This window comes from Petaurus breviceps, unplaced genomic scaffold, assembly GCF_028583685.1.
Source record: "Petaurus breviceps papuanus isolate PSGF00001 unplaced genomic scaffold, PetGlider_PUasm1.0 90418, whole genome shotgun sequence".
Lineage (NCBI taxonomy): Eukaryota > Metazoa > Chordata > Mammalia > Diprotodontia > Petauridae > Petaurus > Petaurus breviceps.
This window is the reverse complement of record NW_027187246.1, coordinates 1,239,001-1,256,650: the sequence shown is the minus strand read 5'-3', so window position 1 is coordinate 1,256,650 and position 17,650 is coordinate 1,239,001. Positions and strand designations below refer to the sequence as shown.

The following is a 17,650-nucleotide window of genomic DNA, read 5'->3' as shown; positions in this document are numbered from 1 at the left end:
ACCTTCCTTCCTCCCTCTATCCATCTATTCATCCCTTACCTCCTTCCTTCCTTACCTCTCTCCTTCTTTCCCTTCTTTTTTGCCTTCCTAACTTTAACCCTTCCTCCCTTCTGTCACTTTTTCCCTTCCTTTCCTTTCTTCCTCCCTTACCTCCCTCCCTTCTTTCTTTTCCCTTCCATCCTTCTCTCCTTTATACCTTTCCTCTGTTCTTCCCTCTTCCCTTTTTCCTTCCCTCCCTTTCTTCTTTCTTTCCTTCCTTCTTTTCTTCCTTTCCTCCTCCCTTCCTTCTTTCCCTCCCTCCTATACCACCTGACTTTCCCCCTCCTTCTGTCCCTTCCTTTTTTCCTTCTTTTCTTCATCCCTTCATTCCTTCTCTCCCTATCTCCCTTCTTTCCTTCATTCCTCCCTTCCGCCCTTTATTTCTTCCCACCTTTCCTTTCTTCTTTTACCCCTCTGTTTCTTCCTTCCTTCCTTCCATCTTCTTGTCTAGAAGCACCATTCAGTCAATCATCCATGTCTCCATTATCAGTTTCCCAGCTATTATTTTCACCCTGGAGTTCTTTGTAGTAATACTCACATTTTTATTGTACTCTACATATCACAAAAAATGTTTTCCTCACAACTACCCTATGCAGTAGGCTATATAAATATTATTACTCTCATTTTATAGATAAGAAAACTCATGTGGAAAAAACAATTCATTTAGTTGGACCAGGGTATGGTCAATCTGGAATTTCTGATTTCAAGACGAGGCTCTTTCTACTAGATAACACAGCCTCATTAATTATCTACTTACAAAAGCAATCTTATTCTCTGGTTTCCTGGGTTCATACAGGGCTGAACCACCCACATAGTCTAGGAGATTCATCCTTAACCCTTGACTCCTTGCCACAAGAGACCTGACTTCTATGTTATGTTACCCAAAGTTGGTCAGCTCATGAAAATAACAGTAAATTATTTTGAACAGTAACAGTAAATTAATTTAAAAGAATGACTGTATGTGGTGCAGTACAAAGAGTGCTAGATTTTGAACCAATTTATGAGATGTCTACTAATTGTCTTCCATATCCTAGGAGCTGAAAGATACAAACAAAAAAAATGACTAGCATTCCATTAGCCTAAAATAGAATGAACACCAACAAACACAAAATAGATAAAAGATAAATCCAAAAGGCAAGTGCTCCCAAATACTGGAAGTTCAGGAAATGACTTATGTAGGTCTAGGAACTTGAAATGATCATTGAAGGAAAATAAGAATTCCAAAGAAGTAGTGGTAAGGAAGGAGTGGTTTTCAGGAAAGGGAAAACTCCCTGTGCAAAGGCACAGAATCTGGAATTAGAATGCTATATACACAAAATAGTAAGTTTGGTATCTGGGTCAGAATGTCAAGTATGTGAGGTCAAGTAAACTTAAATTCATCTTTAAAAAAGAGTTTTGTGGCAGATCATTAAAATCCAAAGAAAAGACTTTGCATTTTAACTTATAGGAAACAAGGCAGGGTGGGGGAGGGGGGAAGAGACTGGCATTTCTGATATGGTCAGGCCTATCCTTTAAGAATACTATGAGGAGTGAGTAAGAGCACCGGCCCCAGAGTCAGGAGACCCAGGATCAGTTCCAGCCTCAGATACTTAACACCCACACAAAAATAACTGGCCATGTAACCTTGAGCAAGTTACTTAACCCCAATTTCTTTCAAAAAAAAGAATACTATAAGGAGAGTGAATTGGCAAAGGGAGAGGTGAATAGAGATAAGTGCAAAGAAGACCAAAAGGATATCACTATGTTGGAGTGAAGTATAGTTTGTACCACTGTGGCAGATCAGATCAACACAAACTAGGAAGCCTCTACCATAGGTTTGGCATATAGTCCACGTGAATATTTGGAGTGGAGATATCTCTAAATTTATATATCCTTTTGAGCTGCTTCAGTTCTGCTTTGCTTATAGAGCACAGCATCTTTTTGATGTGGGCATGCCATGTTGGATGGTCCTTTGCCAGTGTCTCCCATGTCCTGTAATTGATTCCAGAGTTCTTCAGAGAGGCCTTTAAAGTGTCTTTGTATTGCTTCTTCTGCATGTGAGCACTTGCCTTATGTGAATTCTCCATAAAATAGTCTTTTAGGCAAACATTTATTTGGCATTTGAACAATGTGGCCAGCCCATTGGAGTTGTTCTCTCTGAAGTGGAGTTCAAATATTTGGCAGTTAAGCTAGAGAAAGGACCTCAGTGTCTGGTAGCTTATCTTGCCAGCCAATCTTTAGAATCTTCCTAAGAAAAGTCAAAAGGAAGTGGTTCAGTTTCCTGGCGTGGTGCTGGTTATACTGTCCAGGTTTCACAGGCATACAACAATGAGGTCAGCACATGGCTCTGTAGACCTTTAGTTTGGTAGTCAGTCTACTGCGTCTTCTCTCACACACTTTCCTTTGGAGCTTCCTAAATACTGAGCTAGCTTTGGCAATGCATGCATCAACCTCATTATCAATGTGTATATCCCTGGAATGCAAGGTAAGTAAACTTAACCACAGTATTCAAAATTTGTCCATTTGCAGTAACCAATAGTTCCATGTACAGATAATGTGGTGCTGACTTGTGGAGAACCTCTGTTTTATTGGTTATTTATATATATATATATATATATATATATACATATATACATATATATATATATAATTGTTAGGCCAAAATTAGCACAAGCAGTAGAGAATCAATCTATACTCTGTTGTGTCCCAGCGTCAGAGCTGCATTGAGTACACATCTGTGAACAAAAAAATCATGTACCAAATCTCCCTCCACTTTAGGAAGCTATTGTAAAGTCCAAGGGTGGGGTAATAAGAGCCTGTGCTAGAGTGGTGGTCATGTGAGTGGAAAAATGAAAGGACCTGGACTGCATGACCTCTTAAGTCCTTTTTAGCTCTAAATCTGTGCTTCTATGAATTTTTTTTTCTTGAGACCAAATGGATTTTGTTCTTATCTCTGATTCATGAGCAATGTCTATAAAAGGCCAGACTTTTAATAAGAAAGTTGAGCATCATAGAAGATATGACAGGAGACAGAAGGAACCACATTGGGCTGAAGCTTAGGGGCTTAGCTGAATGGATCTATGTTGGGCTGGGGCGTCTGAGGCTATGCTGGGGGAGGGGATAGCTTTGATAGGGGCTAAATGTCATATTTCCAGTGGAGCAATCACAAAGCTGAATAAGTTCAAATCAATTGAACAAACACTTATTAAGTGCCTCCTTATTAAAGGGGGTCAGGCAGAAAAGAATAATTCTGACCCTTTTAGAGGCTTAGAGCTAATGAATGAAACCACTCAGGAATGACCTTGAACATCGACTGTATTTTCAGTCACTACCTTGTATGAGAGGTCCTCTCCTCCCTTGGCCCACAAACTCACTTGGCCACGCTATTTGAAATTCCATCATTATGAAGCCATTCATTTGGGTTAATCTGTTGTCATCTTCAAAGCTTCTCTTTAAAATAAACACACCTATGACAGGTACACATTATGCAATAACATATCAAGCTGCTATAAGTGGTTAACATTTTTCTGAAGTCAGATATATTGCTGTGAAGTCTTTTCTTCTCCAGGGTAAGAATTCCTAGTTCTGTCAACCAGTCCACACATAGCATGATCTCAAGTCTCTTTATCTTCTGAGTCATTCTTAATTGGTGACCCTTGCATCCTCTTCAACTTCACCTCTAAAATGTGGCACCAAGAATTGAACAAAACACTTGACATGGTTTAGTCAGAGTAGACTAAAGAATCATTCTCATTTCTCTCTTCCTGGAGCCCACAATTCTCTGATTATGGTTTTTTGTTTGTTTTTGTTTTTGTTTTTTGCTGATATATCACACTGTTAGTTTATATTGAGCTTGAAATCCACTAAAATCCCCAGATCTTTTACAAATAGACACATATACTTGTAAAATGTAACTGTACAAACAAAATTTATGCAGCTGAAATTAGAAAGCAAGCAAGTAATTGGGAAAAGAGTTTGTTTTCTTTTGCTTCTAAAAGCCTCATTTCCAAGATATATAGGATATTGATTCATATTTATAAGAACAAGAGCCATTCATTCTCTAAATGATAAATGGTCATAAGATATAAACAGGTAGTTTTCTGTGGGAGAAATCTGAGTGATCATAAATCATGTTAAAAAAAATCCCAACTCACTAACAATTAAAGAAATGCAAATTAAAGCAACTCTGAGATTCCACCTCATACCCACCAGATTGGTGAATTGACAAAGAAGGAAAATGACAAATATTTAAGGGGCTTCAGGAAGTTATTAGTGGAAATGTTCACTGATTTAAGTAACCATTCTGGAAAACATTTAGAAACCATGCCTCCAAAGTTATTAAACTTGTGCATACCCCTTCATTCAATGATGCCACTGCTTCTAGGTCTATACCACAAAGAGATCAAGAAAGAGAAAAACAGATGCAAAAAATATTTATAGTAGCTCCTTTTGTGGTGCAAACTAAGGGATATACATCAACTGGGAAATGGCTGGATAAATTATAGCATATGAATGTAACAGAATAGTGTTATGCTATAAAAATTAATGAAGGGGAAGGTTTGAGAGAAAGCTAGGGTGACTTATATGAACTGATATAGAGTAAAGTGAACAGAACTAGGAAAAAAATATTTATTAATAACATTATAAAGATGAGAAACACTGAAAGACTTAAGAATTCTGATCAAGTTAAGAACCAACTAAAATTCTGGAGGACCAGTGATGAAGCATGAACTGATAAAGCATTTTTATCTCTTGTCAGAGAGTTGATGAACTCAGAGAAAATAATAGGACATATATAGTTTTGGACATAGCTAATATGGAATTTTTTTCATGTAATTCCATGTATTTTTACAATATTTTGGCTTTTGTTTTTAATGAGGATTGGGGTAGGTGGGAGAGAAATAGATTTGGGGTCACTAGATTTTAAATTAAATTTTTTAAATTTTTTTAATTTAATTTTTTTTTAATAAAGCAATTGGGGTTAAGCAACTTGCTCAAGGTTACACAGCCAGTCATTTCTGGGTGTGGTGCTGAGTATCTGAGCCCGGATTTGATCCCCAGGTCATCCAGACACTTTACTAGAAACCGTCTTCCAATACATTAATGTCTATGTATTGCCATTCAAGAAGTTCAGATCCAACTAACTTTACTGGCATCACAGTCATGTGTATCACTACTTTTCTTCAGGAATTACATGATGTCAAATATTCAGTTAATATCTAGCTAAATTATGTCCATATCACTTCCTTGATCAAACACTCTATTAACCCTTTCAAGAATGAAATGAAGTTAGTCTTCAACAATCTATTCTTTTTTTTTTTGGAGGGCTATTGGAGTTAAGTAACTTGCCCAAGGTCATATGGCTACCTTTTTTGTGTGGGTGTTAAGTGTCTGAGGCCAGAACCGAACTTGGGTCCTCTGGACTCCGGGGCTGGCACTTTACTCACTGCTCTACCTAGCCACCCCAACAATCTATTCTTAACAAAGGCATTCTGGCACTTTGTGATCACTCATTCCTTGTATAGTGGTACATTAGCTATTCTTTTAATAGTGTGTTCTGGAATTATATCAAGAATCAAAGTAATTTTACAAGGAATTGGAGAAGAGACTTGCATTTTTATGAAGTCCCTCCAAGATTTGTCATTTTCCTCTTTTGTCATCAGTACCAATCTGACAGGTATAAGGTGGAATTTCAAAGTTGCCTTAATTTTCATTTCTCTAAATATTAAGGATTTGGGAAAAAATCAATATGACTATTGATACCTTTGATTTCTTCTCCTATAAACTGCCTTCTCATCAGTCTTATGAATTTGAATCCATTCTTTATATATCTTGGATATGAGTCCTTTATCAGAGAAACATACTGAAAAGGTTTTTTTTCTCACTTTTCTGTTGCCTTCTAATTTCAACCACAATACATTTGTATGTGAAGAGAAGAATTAGGAAGGAGGAGGAGGAGAAGGAGGAATAAAAGGAGGAGGAGAAGAAGAAGATGATGATGATTAAAGGAAATTTTTTTAGTTTTATATAATCAAAATTGTCCATTTTATTTTCTGTGACCTTCTCTATTGTTTGTTTAATTTTGGACTCTTCCCTGACTCATAGATCTGAAAGGTAAATCTAAATTGCTTATGATATCACTTTTCACATTTAAGTCATCTATCATTTCAGTTTATCTTGGTATGTAGGACCTATTATTTCTGCATGGAGTGAAGTCTCCACCAATGCCTATTATAGCCCATCTATGACCAGTAAATAAGTCCTAGGAAGCTGACTAAAGCACATATAGATTAAGGGTTTGGTTCATTGCCACAAAACCAGGAAGTGTCAGATGTGGGATTCAGATACTGATTTTCTGGATTCCAAGGCTAGTGATCAGTTGACTAGGGGATACTTCCTCTGTTCTCCTAAAATTAGAGTTTTAAAAACTCTTGTTTCCTTCAGCATTTTTCAAGGGGCAGCTTGGTATAGTACAATGGTTCTCAAAGTTTTGGATCTCAGGTCCATTTTATACTCTTAAAAATGATTGAGATTTCCCCCAAAGAGCTTTTGTTTTAAGTATTGATCCTTACTGTACTAGAAATTAAAATATCCAGTTATTATTATGAAAGTAGTTTTGACTTCATAGACCTCTTAAAAGTGTCTTGGAATCCTTAGAATACAATTTGAGGATCACTGGCTATCCTCAGAGTAAGAAATACATGGGTTCTAGTCTAACTTCTTACATGTACTATGTATCCTTGGCAAGTCACCTATTTTCTCAGTTCTTTAGGCAGGTCTTTAAGACTGTAAGTATATATTTGTATTTGTAGAGATATTTCCTCACACAGAAATTCCCTTTTTCAAAGAAATCACAGACCTAAATTCTATTCCTGAGTTTTCCTCACTAGCCACAAATCCTTCTCCAATTTAGCACTTGACCAAATTCTTACAGGATAGTAGTATGCTATTGTGTCTGCCCTCCATTATATGCTTTTACTTCCATCTTCTAAATGTATCTTTTTCATTGTCTAATTTGGTCCATGCATCCACATTGGTCTCCTTAGACATTTCTATTTTTTTTAATTTCTCCATAATGTTATTCTTTAGATCATCTATCTTTCTGGGACTAACTTCCCTTATAGAATTTTAGTCAATGAGATCCTACCTGTCCTGTCTCAAAACCCAGTGAAATCTTCTCTACCCAAATCTAAGATGTATGCAAGACTACTATTGGCTGGACTGTCCTCTATCAAAAAATTCTAAAAAGGAAGTAATCTCCTCCATCTCCTTCAAGCTTTCTCTCATTTCCATCTCAGCAACCAGCTCTTCTATTTTAGTGAGAATGAGTTCCAGGAGAGAAGTTCCCCTTGTTGGCTCCTAGAGGGAGCTTCAGAGCCTAATCTGAGAACATAAACCAGAGTGTAAATGCCTGAGGAACTGAGTAAAAGAAGGGAGTCCAAATGTTGAATGAGTTTACAAGGAAATGAGACAGACTGACAGTTGTGTTCATAATGACACTTTTTGTCCCATTTGCTATTCTCTGCCAGAATCAGAGTACCTGAATTGGAATGGACCTGAGAGGCCATCCAATGTAAGCTATAAAGAAACAAGAATCAATGGTATTACATCCTCATTCAGTGCTTATCTAGCCTTTTATTGAAAATGTCCAATGAAGAACCTTGATTCTCCAAACTCCCAGAGGTGAGGGAGAGGGGAGAAGAGGGGTGTCCTATTCTACTTTTAAACTGACCTAATTATTAAGAAATTTTTCTTCATTATTGAACCTAAATCTGCTTCCCTGCAATCCCTCCCCACTGAGCCTAGCTCTTCCATTGGAAGGCAAAGAGAAAAAGCCTAATCGTCCTTCCCCATGAAAACCATTCATTTACTTGAAGACATCAAGTCTGCCCTAGATTTCTTTTCCAAGTTACTCATCTCCAAGTCCTTTAGTTGATCCAGCCCCCCAGCACTCTGATAACTTTCCTCTAGAAGTTCTGTAATTTGTCACTGTCAATTAAATTTGGCAGGTGTACAGGACTGAATACAGCACTCCCAGATGTCCACAGGCCACACTTAGAGAACTGCTGGTTATAATAGAGCAACATCCTCAGATTAAGAAATACCTGAGTTTCAGCCCTGCTTCTGACATATACTGGCTATATGTGACAGTCCCAGGACACAGGAAATAGGGTTGTGGGGAGTTTTTTATTTGTTTGTTTGCTTTTAAATTGCCCCCAGGGGGAAGGTCCTGGTTTTCCAGAACACATTGTTCCTGTCTTTTCAATTGTTCTGTCATTTTCAGGGGGAAAATATATACTTTAGTTTGTAATACTAGGGTCCTCAAGTCTTCAATGGGTTATGTACATTATAGAAGTAGCAAAAATATATCCTCCTTTTCTCTTCTCTGTTTAAGTGGACATTGTTGAAGTCCCAAAAGCCTTTGAAAAAAGATTCGAATGAAGCTCTAAATAGTGGGCTCTCAAGCACTGTAGTAAATTGTCAAAGTAAGAGGTTGTTGGGGTTTTTTTTGGTAGATGCCATTGAAATCATACCATAAGATTATTCCTACATTTGGGTTTCAAACAAAAACTGACTCCTAAATGGAAAACAAAAAGCTAATGAATGCCCATGTAGGGTCAGCCCAGCCTCAATGTGTTTGTTTCTTTGTTTTTAATATTTTTTTCAGTGATTTAGATGATGGGAGTGAAAATGTGATTGATAAATTTAACTGTGGTGCAATTTCATTAGACAGGATTAGAACTCAAAGTAAATGATATAAAGTTAAGTGTTTTGAGGTTCAAATGAGATAATGAATATAAAGCATTTCATAAACCTTAAAAGTGCTCAAATAAATGTTTATTATTATTATTATTATTATTATTATTATTATTATTATTATTATCATTAATTTGCTTTCAGTCTCCAGTTCTGCTTTGTGAGGACTTCAATTCCCTGAGCCTTCTACTCTACTCCTTCTGAGCTCAAGCAGCATATACCAAGGTCTGTGGGAAATAAAGGGGAAAGCAGGCACCCATACTTCTAAGTTTAATTTATATTATTAACTCCTTTTTTGTGTAGAAATAAAGAAAATAAGCCCAGATTTATAATGATTACTGATTTCTGTGGTGTCAATGGTCACACTGAAAATTTCACAATCAACTCTCAAAAGCTGATTAGAGTTGACTCCATTACGACCCTGAGTAGGATTGACAAAATTGAACAAGGCTGAATAGGAACATGGACATGGTAACACCTCAAAAATAAAAAAAAATTGATAATAAAAGGAAGTCAAATGTCTACTCCACAAAAATGTGAAGCTCAGAGTTGTTGAGATGACAAAATAGTGCTTTTATTTAAGGTCTTTTGGGGGCCGTTGCTGAGATGAAAGGAGATTCACAGAAGATCCAGGTAAACCAGTCAATGCTGAAAGCAGTAGACCTTTTAATCTGGTGTATTTATAACAGGAATTCTTTAACCTGGGGACCACAGACTTGGGAGTCCATGGAGAGATTGCAGGAGGTCTGTGAAGTTGTCTGAGAAAAATTCAATTTCTTTTAAAAATCCTATGGATTTTATTTAAAATCCATTATTCTGAGAAGGGGTCCATCCATAGACCTCACCAGACAGCCAAGAACAGCCTGTGATATAACATAAAAACCTTTAACTTAAGAGATGCACATGTGGTTTAACTGGAGATACCTAAGGGAGCACAAAGGGGTATGAATAGGCAAAAACAGAAGGGTTCCAGTGTAGAGTCTATTTCCATCTAATTGTAGTATCAGTCAATGCCTCCAAACTAGGAAATCCTGCCATGCCCTACATTGGAACCAAAACTGATGCCTCTACAATGAAGGTATCCTGCTGACCTTCCACACTGGGGCTAACACCAGCTCATTCTAAGTGAGTTAGAAAAGAGAATGGAAGTGATACAATTTGGGGTATGGCCAGAAAATCTTTTGTATGGACAGCTTCAGTCCTTGTAAGGAGGAGGGCCTCTACAATGGTCTTGTCAGAACATTCCCCCAGAACCTGGCAAATCTTTACACTAAGTTATCATTAATTCTATCGCTGTGATTTCTGGGTTCATCTTTATTTCGTATGTCATGGAAACTCAGAGAAGTAGAAAAGAACTAGGTATGGTATAAGGAGATAGGCAGCTAGGTGGTACAATAGATAGAGTTCCAGGCCTGGAGTCAGGGAGACCTGAATTAAAATCTGATACTATGTGTGACCCCGGACAGGTCACTTAGCCTCTTTCTGCCCTAGTTTCTCCAATTATGAAATAGGGATAATAATAGCACCTCCGTCTCAGGGTTGTTGTGAAGATGAAATGATATTATAATTTTAAAGTGTAATCATTATAAATGATTACCACCACCACTACTACTACTGCTGCTGCTGCTACTACTACTACTACTACTACTACAGGGCTGGATATGACTAGGCAAGTCTTATTAATTTCTCATATCTAATGGCTTAAAGAGTAGGGGGGGAAGGAGGGGAACCAAACTTACTAGAAAACTAAAAGTTCCCAGATTGTAAGTTTCCAGGCATAGATAGTACCATATATGGCAGGAGTATGCTACAGAAAAGTGGCCAGCCAGTAAGAAAGGGTTAGCAGTAAGGAGAGGGAGACATAGCTAGGGCATAGACAGCTGTTTCAGCACTTAGCACAATGCATTTATAAGGCACTTAATAGATGCTTGTTGACTTGACTTGGTCGGGAGAGAAAGAGCAAGCATATCTACCCCACCGCCCTGACAAACTTCTACTGAAAATTTGTTGAGAGGGACGTGAGACACCCAAGCTAAGAGAGCAAAGAATAGAAACTGATTTTCAAGCCAGGTTGAAAAAAGATGAGTGGAACAATAAAGCTCAGGCAGCAATGAAAAAACTGGGACAAGAAACTCAAAGTTAAGAAACTAAGACATTGTTATCAATTCATGAAATGTGGTCACAAAGAAGTTTGGGGGGGGGACAGTACTGAGACAAGGATTTCCTATCCTGGTCTTCTTTTTAATGGAGCAGGGGCTAACCAAGTATATTTATCTCTGTGTTTTAAAGGAGCCACACCTTCTAGGCCTGGTGAACAGGACAACTAAAAATGTTTTTGTGGAGTTGGGGTTTTTATAGGTGGGGTGGCTTGGGGGAGATGGGTGTATATCTATTAAATTTCATACTGGCAGGGAAATGATTTGGAAAACTGAGAAATTATCCTAACATTAATGTTGGAATTGATCAAATGGTCATGTGAGTAATACATAGAGTTTTGACTTATGGGAATATCATGGAATAATTGGAGAAGAGCAGAAATTTATTAATGCATTGGGAAATAGATTCAGAACACTAGCACTCAAAAGGACTTTAGGGATCACTAAGTTCAAGTCCCTCATTTTCAGAGGAGGTAGCAGGGTCATAAAAAAATAGCAAAATATTACCTGTGTGAAAAGACTAAAGAGTTTGCTTTTATTTAGTTTACGAAGAGGAAAGTTGGGAGGTAGGAGTGGGAATAGATACTACTTAATAGATATCTTCTAGTATATGGAATAATTATAATGAACTAACCAATTATTTCCAATTAAGAACAGAAGAAATTAGTTTAAATTGAAACAAAAGAGGTTTAGGTTGGGTATACAGGAAACTTCAAGTTAGCAGAGATAAGACCTGGAAAAGCTCTGAAAAAAAAACATGCTAATGTTATTTTTCTGGGTCAAATACTTATTTGAGTATCATGTATAATTTTTGTTTAGAACATTTTGGTCCTGAAACCTTAGGACCTAGACTTTGAGATGGAAGAACAAATAAAATCTGTATTTACTCAGTATCTCTGCTCTGACCATGAAGGTCTTTAAGACAAAGATAACCATCTCTCACCTCATTCAGTTTAGCTCTTGCCTATATGCAAAAGAACGATCATTTAAACTCTTCCTCTTTCAACTTTATGGGTTTAGAATTAATAAGATGTGGAGAAGATTGGGTCATTGGATCAGAAAACATTGGTTCTAGTCCAGGACTAACCCTTAACTTGCTGTGTGATCTTGAGTATGTTCCTTTCCTTCTCTGGATCTCAGTTTCCTCAACCATATAATAAGAGTTTTGGACTAAATGATCTGAAAACCTACTTCTAGTCCCAAAAATTTTTGTTTCTATGACTAAGTGGTTAATACAAACTTTAATCTTGTACTTTCTTTGTTAAAAAAAGTAAACATCTTGCCAGATTATTAATAAAGATGAGAAAAAATATTATGTTTCATTTGGTTCTCCCTCAATTGAATTATAAGTTCCCTTCCAGCTCTGAAATTCTTTGATTCCAAAATCAAAGTTCAGTACGAACATCTTTGGCCTCCTCCAAATCAGGAGATAGAATTATCCTGAGAAAAAGTACAATGTCATCCTTGCACATGGCATGAAGGATTTCCCACCAAGATTCCAGACTCCTAATTAGGAGGCTATTGCAGTAGTCTAGGCAATTGATACACATTATCACACCAGATCCGTGGGCAACAGGATTGCTTCTAAGTCTGAGAGACCCTAGCACAAGTGTGAATTGTCATCATCAGAGGCCAAAACAGGCAGAGGGTCATGTAATCCAGGCGAGCAAGAGGAAGATTAAGGAAAACACAATTACTAGAAGCCAGTGCTGTAAAAATACAAGTAGGCAAAGATTCAGGCTCAGGAGCAAGCAGATAGCTGAGTTCAAAGAAGAAAAAATTATGAAACCTAGAAAGATAAATGAACCAGATCAAAGTGCCAACCATCAGGTCCAACATCTTAGCTCGGAGGCGGCAGCAGCAGCAGTACCTGAAGCCTCACCATGCCTCCCAAGAACGATAAGAAGAAGAAAGATGCCAGCAAGTCGGCCAAGAAGGACAAAGATCCCGCGAACAAGTCTGGGGGCAAGGCGAAGAAGAAGAAGTGGTCCAAGGGAAAAGTTCGAGACAAGCTCAACAATCTGGTTCTATTTGACAAAGCAACACATGACTAACTCTGCAAGGAGGTCCCCTATAAACTTATCACCCCTGCAGTAGTCTCAGAGAGACTGAAGATCCAGGGTTCTCTAGCCTGAGCAGCTCTCCAGGAACTGCTTAGTAAAGGTCTGATTAAGCTGGTTTCCAAGCACAGAGCACAAGTGATATATACCAGGAACACCAAGGGTGGAGATGCTCCAGCTGCTGAAGATTCATGAAATGGTTCAACATTTCTATGTAGATTTTCAAAAATAAACTTATTGGACTAAGAAAAAAAAAACCATCAGAACATTAGTAGGACCTTAGAGTTCAAGAGATAAAAGGAATCTTATTGATCATCGAGTCTAGTGGTATCAAAAGCAAATAGAAATAGGGCTGTTAAACCATACATAAGAATCCCTGCAGGTAGCACATTGAAAACCATATATTAGCATTATCTATGTTCTATTTAATTTTATTTATTTTTTAAAACATTCCCCACTTATATTTTAATCTGGTTCTGGAGGCATGGGGTTGTTGCAGCAGGCAAGGAATCCAGGCCCAGATAGTGGGATTGAATTACAAAGGGTATGTGTGTCAGGACTATGCTTCAAATCCAAGTCTTCTGACTATAAATCTAGAGCTCTTTCCACTATATGTATGACATCTGCCTCAGTCAAGGAGCTCATACCAAAATAGAGACTAATTCTAGGTAATGGGTAAGCCTAGTATACTTCTAGTGTAAGTAGAGAACTGTCTACACCTGACAAAGGATTGGGTAAGAGAAGAGATTACCAGTCAAGGAGTTTTCCAGTGTTATACTAATGTCATTGACATAGCTGCCCTTTTTATTTACATGGGAACTAGACCTGGAAAGAATTTAGGTGACCCAAAAGTCACCTTAATTGCACAGAAGAGAAAATTGAGTCCTAAAGTCTTGAAATGACTTGCCCAATTTACAAACAGCTAGTAAGTGGCAGAAGTGAGATTTGAACCCATATCTTCTGGCTTGAAATCTAAGGGTATATTTGCGTAAATATAAGCCCCAGTAAACTGACCTACTATTTGTATTGCCAAAAGAATTGTTAAATGACCCTTGAGTTAGCTCAGTGGGACTGACAAACTTTGGGGACTGTTTTAAGAAAATCTCATTTACATCATCTAAGCAAGTGCCTTCCTTGCTGCAGGAGATGAAAGTTAGCCTGTCCTTATTATACTTCCCACTGCTCAGGCAGCAGACAGACCAGGCGCTCACTCTTATCACAAAGAGAAAGAGCTAAATCAGCAAACTGACTCCCCCTTTTGCCCAGTGATTCTTTGACTGCATAATTGAAACTGAGGGAACAAAAATTCACCACCAAAGCAAGTGGCACAGATGTTTTCATCACAGGCACCTCCAATAACTCAAAAGGGTCCTAACTGTGTATCGCCTGTGAATATATTTCATGCCTCACTCACTGAGAATTAGCATGGAGAGTCATCACTGTGAACGCAGGGCGCTGGATGAATTTCAATCTACCACAGAAACCAGCCACTTATGCTGTTTGATGTCAGCGGCAGTCACATCACTGAAGACATCTTCTGCAAGACTAGCAAAAGGCTAGGTGTCATTTTTGACATCGCTGCTTGTCCCTTTTCACTACTCAACTGACAGCATTCACAGCTCCCCACATGACACCCACCACCACTCCCACCCCCAATCTTCACCCCCACACCCTGCCTGTTGCTCAGTGTCTAACAGGCCCAGGTGCCTCAGCCTTGATCTCTAAGGCTTCCCAAGGGAAGGATGTCAGATCAGCTCTGTTTCTTCTGAAGCAGCTCCCCTGGACCATCTGAGGACCCTGCCAGCCATATCATATGGAGAGAGAAGCATAGCTTCAAGGCAACTCAAAGAGAATAGGAATGCCATAAGAGACTGGTACCTGTCTTGACTCCCAAGGACACACAAGGAGTCCAGCTTGGGGTACAAACATCAAATTAGTCAGTGGGGGCCAGGGGTGGGAGGGTTTCATCCCTGACATGCTCAGGGTTTCATATACTCTGGGTCCAGCATTTCTGGAAAATATGGCAACTCAAAATGACAAGTTCAGGGGGAAACGCCTTAACAGAAGCTAGTTAAGAAGTAGAGTCAGAGGGTCATGGGTTTATAGCTGGAAGGGACCTCAGAGGTCCTCAGATTTAATGCAACCCTCATTTCATAGTTAAGGAAACCAGGAGAAAGGAAGGTAAAGTAATGTGTCCAAGGTCATGCAGAGAGTAAGTGGAAAAATTCAAGCTCAAGTAATCTGACTTCAAATACAGAATTCTTTCTGCTGTGCTACTCCTATCCATGGAAAACCAAAAGCATGAGGGTGGCTTCTAGAAGCTGACTTCATAGAAAATCAAGCTAGGTCTGAATTCAGGCCACTGTCTTAACCTACTATTCCTGGAAATTTATACCAAATCTAAATGACATTTCTGTATTGATTTTTTGTTTATAAAACACTTTACTCACTGAAACCCCATGAGGCAAGTAGTATAAGTATTAATATCTCCATTTTTATTAGGGGGATGGTTGTCTTCTGTTATTCTTTCATTTATGTCATATTTGACTTTGTGACCCCATTTGGTTTTGATTTTTTTGGCAGTTATTGGAATAATTTGCTATTTCCTTCTCCAGTTCATTTTACAGATAGGGAACTGAGGCAGAGTTAAGTGGATTACCCAGGGTCACACAGCTAGTAATATCTGAGACCAGATTTGAACTCAGGAAGATGAGTTTTTCTGATTTCAGACCTGACACTCTACCACTGTGATACCTAGCTGTCCTAAAAGTGGTCTAGACCTATGATTTCATTAATATAGAACATTACTAATGTAGAAACTCACTCTACCAGGTGCAAATTGACTTTTCTATAATTTATAGTATTAGAGAAACTGATGGAGAGAATGGTTAGGGGACGTGCCTATATTCACACAGCTACCCTGACTTACAGGACTTGAATCTAGGTCTTCCTGATTCCAAAGACAATCATATCCATTATGCCATATCAGCTCTTATTCCCATTTTGCAGGTAGAAATACAGAGGCTTAGAGAGAATATTTCCTTACTTATGATCACGTTGTTAAGAAAAGTCAATATCTAAATTGAAACCCAGGTCCCTACTGAGACAGAGTCCAGGTCTTTTTGGTTTATATCATCTCTGAATAATGGAATGTCATTATGAATAGAAAAGAACAAATACTAGACATGGCATTTTTAAAGTGAAATGGATGTTATAGATTGTATAAGATTATCCCTTCATTTTAAAGATGAGAAACTGAGGTTCAGAGAGGGAACATCACTTGCTTTAGATCACAGCAGGAGCACTTAGCAGAGCTCTCTTCTGATGACATTCAATACTCACATCCTTCTATAAATAGGTACAATTTGTTATGCATTGTGACACTAGTTCAATCTATATGACCAAACTATTGTTGTTGGTATTATTTTTCCCCTTACAGTGGACCTAACTAGTCTCACTCGGGGAAGCTAATGGCACCCATTTGGAATGGGAGATCTGACTTCAAAGAAATCCAAATGCTTCTAGAAATAAAGGAAAGAGAACAGAAGATATCTGGAGATCTGCATCAGGAAGATATGGGGTAAGGATGTAGAGTGAAACAATCAGGTTTCTGCTTTGGGATGGGCTTCTATTTGCTTCTTATTACATTAGGACTTGGCAGAAATGTGTCAACTGCCAATTAAAGGCAGCTGAACAGATTGTGCCATCCAGTCAAGACAAAAGGCTGAAAGTTCTTCCCACCCACATTAAACTTCCCTCAGGAGTCTCAAGCAATTCAACCCTCAATACAGCTAATAGGCATGACAAACAGGCTGTTTGTACAGTAATGGGCCACCAGACCTACCAAAAACAACATGATGGATGAAGGATCTCACTTTAGGCAAGTATGGTAGGCAAGGAAAACTTTGCAGTAACTGTCAGGGAATGCACTGCTTTGCTCGTGTTGCAACAAGTGCCAGGCAGCATCTTCATATGGACAACATTTAGTGTTTTTCCTAGAGGAGATGAAGGGGCTCTAGCCTCCAAATTATCATGGAGAATTATGTGTTCCTTAAAAAAAATGAAAGAAATACTTGAAAGGGAGAATAGAGTGTAGCACAATATCAGATATAGTAGGTGCTTAATAATTGTTAAATTAAAACAAAGAATGAAAAGGATATGAAGAGGCATAGATGAAATTCAAACTTGTAGAAAGAAATTGGGAGGTAGAAGAATTATACAAATTGTATTAAGGTGTACTTTACATACATGATTTGATATTCTCAACAACCTATGAGATAGATGTCATTACCATCCCTATTTTTCAGATGAGAAAACAGGCTAATAAGCATGAAATAACTTGTTTGAGGAGGGATTCAAACCCAAGTCTTACTACATTGTAAAATCAGCTTTCTATTCATTATGCCACAGTGCCTTTTTAGAATACATCCAGACAGGAGCAGAGAAAGGGTAGAATAAAGAACAAGGGGAGCCACTATTCTGACCCATCCAACAAGGAAGAAAGGGCTTGCTGAAGTTGAAGGGATAGTAACCATACATGCAAGTAGCACTCTGCCTGGGAATTCATGATAAGAGAAAATCTGGAACAGTGTGTAATGTACCCTAGAGTGCATGCATCTAACCCTAGAGTGGATTTCAAATAGTTCAGAGGATGGATCG

At 38.2% G+C, this 17,650-nt stretch overlaps 1 pseudogene; it reads left to right on the top strand.

Moving 5' to 3' along the window:
* Positions 1–13,248, top strand: part of LOC138177487 (small ribosomal subunit protein eS25 pseudogene) — a 168,191-nt pseudogene extending 154,943 nt beyond the window's left edge.
* Positions 13,249–17,650: the final 4,402 nt, after the last annotated feature.